Here is a 6,000-nt window from a genome sequence, read left to right on the forward strand (position 1 = left end):
AACATAGAAGACAGTTGCTAAGATTATTTTTTCTCCTGCTACTTGTACCTTCTTATCTAAATGCATAAAGCTTTCAGCTGGAACAAGCATTTGAATTCACTCTTCAAATTATGTGTGTACACTTGACTTCGCTCCAATGTGGGAAAGTAGCATAAACAGGAAAATCCTTACAGCAATTGAAGCCTTCAGAAAACATCTTTTTGGGGTCTTATGTGTACCCAAAAGGGCCATGATACAATTAAAAGGTAGCAATATATATTAAAAGTTTTTAAAAAATATATTAAGCACATGTTTTTCCTCAAAAAAAATTTGCGTTTGCCTCAAATGCATGTTATATTTTAAGAAGGTCGTGATTTTTAACAAGATAGATTCTAGAAACTCATAATTGTATCAAAATAAAAGAACTCAAGTAGAATCCTATTGACAACAAAATTTCTTCAACAGAAATCAGAGAAATAATTCAATTTGAAACCTCTTCTCCATTTCTGTGAGTGCTCTTTTAAGGTAACTCCTTATAGCAGAAAGTTACTTTGTAATAACTTCAGGAAAAGTCACAAAGTGATGATTTAATCTATAAATGATGTTTCTAAAGGTCGTGAAGATGTTGTTGATTATATAATTTCTAAACTTTCTCTGACTGCTCATCTGTTCTCTCAAATCTATGAAAGGCACTTCTCCAGATCCATATTAGCAATACATCTGTTACACTTGATCAGGTTGAAACAGAACAGAAGGAAACAGCACATATTCGTCCAAGGCAGGTTGATTTTAAGTTATTTTGAGGAGATGTGGTCAGTTTGTGGAGATTTAGAGAAGAAAATAATTTTTTTTTGCTTAGTGAGATGTTGTCTCTACATCGGATCAAATTCTCTGCTAACGACAAAATTTAAGAAAAGAAAGAAGTGAAATAATTGAAAAATTACTTTGTTGTCAATAGTAAAGACTGTCTTGATGTAACAAAAAATAGTGATAACACAATAAAACAATTTTCATCATCATAATCATCTTGTTAAAAATAATTTATTTTGCATAGCAACTTTTATTTTTTATAAAAAGTATCGTCTAACATTAGCGTAACAGTAACTACAAGGAAATGGAAATGGTTGGGCATTTGGCATGCAGCTACATGTGTAGATCTTCATAGAACCTAGATACATCTTAGCCTCATCCACACAGGTTTGGATATAGAGTAAAGCAGAAGCTGACTGGATGTTTTGGAGCATGCCTTGAAAGCACGTTGACTGAGTTGAACCGTAAGGGAAACTTGCCTTACCTATATTTACAATTCAAACTTTATATAATAAAATTATATCGAATGTGCTATAGAACATAGAAGGAACAATGATACTCATGATTAAGCTAGACATCAGCTCCATTTTCAGGCACAGACTGCTGTGCCATTGTTTCTCCTCTCTCTTCCTTCTTCCATTTGGCCCATTCTAAAACCAACCTATGTCCCATATTGAAGAGGAATCCATGAAGGGCTCACAGTGATCCATTACTGTGCTAAAATGTATGAGTTCCCATTTAATCTTATTTTTTATCTTAAACAGAACGAATAAGTTTGCTTATGTTTCATACATGGATTGACATTGGAACCCCTCCCCTCTCAGTTAGTCCTACATCCAGATGGACTTAAGCTGCTTACCGGGTATGGGACATCCTGAAAGAAGAGTGGGACTTGCCCACACTGGATGGGGAGGTAGGGAGACTGGGAGAAAATGAGGGTGGTAGAGGAGTGGAAGGGAGAGGAAGACATATAATTTATAATTAGAACCATGACACATCTGAGAGTGAAATAAAGCCTGGTTAAGAGTTGGCCAGGACATCGCATAAACCAGTACCATTTTGGCAAAGTGATTGGTAACATAAGAAAACGAAGAGAGTTTTGCATTCAATGCCAGCTTATTGGGACATATGGAAATTTAGATGCACTGAGTCCAATGCAGTTAGATATAATATACGGATATTTAGACATTTTTAAATAAATGAACCACTGCAAAATGGACACATGGTATATAAATTAGTGTTTCTTGGTGTTCACGTCCACAATTGCTTATCAGAAACCTCTGAGGGCAGATGTCTTGCAGAAATCAGAATTTTCAGATGTACAAAGTTAATGAGCACATACAGTCCCAGCAAGTTTGGAGAAAATTATAAAATAACATTTTAACATATGCTAACATATTTTCAACAAAACATATATGTAATCATACCAAAATGTATAAAGAGCATGAATAACCTCGTGTTCATTCACTCCAAGTTTTCCACTAATGGATCATATGATTATGTTTGCTTCCAGAATTTTGGGGATTTAAGAGCTATGGAAAAGGAATTGTGGATATGCAATATATATATAAAAGATCTCTCCTGAGAAAACTTTACATAGATTCTCAACATTTCTGTAATAAAATAATTGACTTGCTCCTTAATTTACTAATTAGACATTAATCTTTGAAGAACTTTTGTTTTGCTTGGTCTTGTGGTTGAAAATAGAACATATTTTTTTCTATAATCTTAAACGTTCACATTGTAACTTTATGCATGATCATCATCCTTCTTTGAGCTCTTGTGATTAAACAAATGTGCATATTTTCTAATAACTATTGTCAATCAGGAGTAATAACTAATATTGCTTATATCTTTTTGTACATCGGACAGAATCAGTAAGTCTATCAAATCTGAATTTCTCAATATAACATGATTAAAACTCTAATCCTATTCAAGTGCAAGTTATTGCCACAAGGATTAGTATGTTTTTCACACCTATCTACTGTGTTATTCAAAACAGATTTCCACCCATTTGTTGTCAATCATGATGCATAGTGTAATTAAATGCTCATAAATGACAATCACATACTCAGATGACTCAGTGGAGTGATAGATTCTCTTCCTTTACTACATCATTTTTCAATTCTGAATTAATGCTACTGGAGAGCTTCCCTAAATCATTATAGCATTTTGGATGTTGTGTGTATAACATATATATTTTCCAACCTTCCATTGAAGAATGACTTAGCAGATTTCTAATAGAATAGTGAGAGTTAGATAATACCTAATAATTTTCTATCTGCACAGAAGGCAGACAAATGGAATAATCGGAAGCATAAAGAGATAGGACAGGCACTTAGAATAATTGATTTAGAGGTAGTTAAACTCTGGAATAAAAGTATAAGCTTTCAAATCAATCGGTGAGTGAGTTAGGACTTTCTTCTGCAAAGCCTTTAAAAAATCCTATGGCTTTCTTTCTGACTGAGTTGACTTGAAATGTGCTTTAAAGCCTTATAATTTTGTTAATGAATTTTTCAGTAACAAAAGGAGAAGAAGCTTTCAGTACGTTTTGGCAAAATACATGATTGCAGAACTGAAATTTTAATTTTACGTTTGTTAATTCGGAAGATCTGATAGATTAGGAGTCTTCAATTTGAAAGATAAGGGGTTTAGGTCTAGGTAAACTAATAAGAATGAGCCATATATATTTATAAACTGACTAATAGCACTTTGATAATGAATAAAAGCAAAAGAATCTTCTGGACTAAAATGCTATTGGATTAGTCCTCTACGATTAGTTGCAAATTCTTATAGAAATACACGTAGAACCACATTAACAGTGAGATTCTGTATAATAATAATAATTATAATAATAATAATAAGCCATTTGCTACAGTATGCAAAGAATGTGAAATAAACACACTATATGATAGACAGGATTAAAAAGACCTCATGAGAGAGAGAATGTGTGCTTTATTCTCAGTGATGGGCCAGCAGGGTCCAATAAAATAACACTAGGAAATGAAAGAAATTCAAAATCCAGCCCCTGAGATGAATTGAAGGAGGATTTCTTTGAGACTATGAGATATTTCAGGATGTTCCTATCTTGGCTGTAAATTTCTGTTATTGAAAGGAAATGTTGAAAAGAGAGAAGGAAATGAGAATAAGCAATTGATCATGATCAAAATGAGAACAGATGGAATTAGATAAAATCACAGATTAGTCTTAAGTAGAGAAGGACTGATTTTTATCCTGAAACTGAAGGGAAGAAAGTTGATACTATAAAGAGCACTTCTTTAGAATGTAAAATTAAACCCAACACTACCCTACACTAGTAAAGATTAGCTAAAAGTACCATATCTATTATTCCATTCCTTCTTCTCTGAAACACAAGCATTACCAGGGGAAGATTCTGTCACAATTGCCTCCTGAACTATGTAACTCTCCAACACCAGTTCTTTTTCAGCTCTGCTGCTCTAGACAGGCCACCATGATCCCTGGTCACAGTGGTCCTGTCCTTGAGGACGCAGCTCATTACAGCTATTTTCAAGACTATAGCCCTTGACATGTTTAGCTTCCAAAGGCTATGTGTAAAGGCCTACCACACAAGAGGGATACAGTTTTCACCTTTCACAGAGCCCTGAATGTTACTTATCTTTCACGGATGCTGAGAAAACCCTTTTAGACTGCCATTTCCTCATTCCCTTGATACTTGCCTGTATCCTTCTCTCATCTTGGATTATTTAATCTAATAGCTTCAAATGCTTGCCAGATCTGTCTGGACAAAGGAGAGCTATAGCTCAGGGACTTTAACGACCGGCTAGGCTTGTCACAAAGGGATTTAAAATTTTTAAAAAAGAAATAACTACTTCCTTTTTTATTTATGAATCCATGGCAATACATACACGCCTATGTCCCCACTCTTCTCCTTCACATAATTTTTCAAATTTTTCAAACAATATTTATTCAAATTAGCTCCCATATTATTTTGTGGTTAAAAATCCTATTTAGGAACATTTTGGTTTTATAACAAGTGATATTTTCACTGACTCAGAAAAAACTTCACTTGTTATGTATAATTTTAAATTAGTCTTACTCTTCGTGGCATTTACCATACATAACCTGAAATCATCCTAAACCAAAATGATTATAATTATAAAACAATTATGTTGAATTCATTTCTCTTACTACAGTTTCTGATATATCTGTTTATAATCCCTGCCATGAATATATTATTTAATTAAAATTAAAGAAAAATAATTGAAAGATTACACAACTTTCTATTTATTAAAAAGAAAACAGAGCACACCCAGTGGCATAGTGGTTAAGTTTGAGTACTCCACTTCGGTGGCCTTGGGTTTGCCAGTTCAGATCCCGGGCAAGGACCTATGCACTGCTCATCAAGCCACGCTATGGCAGACGTCCCACATATAAAGTAGAGGAAGATGGGCACAGATGTTAGCTCAGGGTCGATCTCCCTCAAAAAACAAAAAACCAAACACCAGACAGCTGAGACAATGGGAAATTCAGTAAAGCCAATAGAATTCCAGAGCACTAGGAAAACAGAAATATAATACAGGTAATGAATCTTATTTTATGGTTCATCAGAAGATGCAGAAACACCTTTTACTTTTTATACTCAATAGATAAGGAAAACCGTAGACATAAACAGCATCATTAACTATATTTTGTGACTCACAGAAAGAAAGAGCCTGTGCTTTCATCACAAACTTATGAAGTGAGAGCTTAATTGACATGTGCTTTAAGTATTATTTGAAAATTTCAGTATTTTTCTATGTCTTTGTAATTCAGTGTTGTAGAAATTCCTTTCATCTCTTCAGTTATATGACCTTTATATAGGGAAATTCAATCCCAGGAAATTAGCTTAACTGTGGTTATTGTCTCTATTTTTTACCAAGTTGTCTATGCTGATAACACTGACAGCAAGATTCCATTCCTTCTGATATATGTGGAGGCAAATTTAATGTTCATTGCATGAAATCAAGAAGGTACTAAATATAACTTTGTTCTTACTCTTAAAAAGATGCCCCAAGGCAAAGGTGCCATTTTCTTTCAAGTACAACTCAATTGATAGCTCACTCGCCATTCTGCACAAACGCCTCTTTTGAAATGGTTCAATTCCTCTACTATCTCATCTTCTCTGGTCAGGCAGGAGTCATCGAGACAGAAGATTGGCCTATTATCTTCCCACTCAGTCAGAGACGGCAG

Source organism: Equus quagga, chromosome 12 (genome assembly GCF_021613505.1).
Source record: "Equus quagga isolate Etosha38 chromosome 12, UCLA_HA_Equagga_1.0, whole genome shotgun sequence".
In the NCBI taxonomy this organism is placed as follows: Eukaryota; Metazoa; Chordata; class Mammalia; order Perissodactyla; family Equidae; genus Equus; species Equus quagga.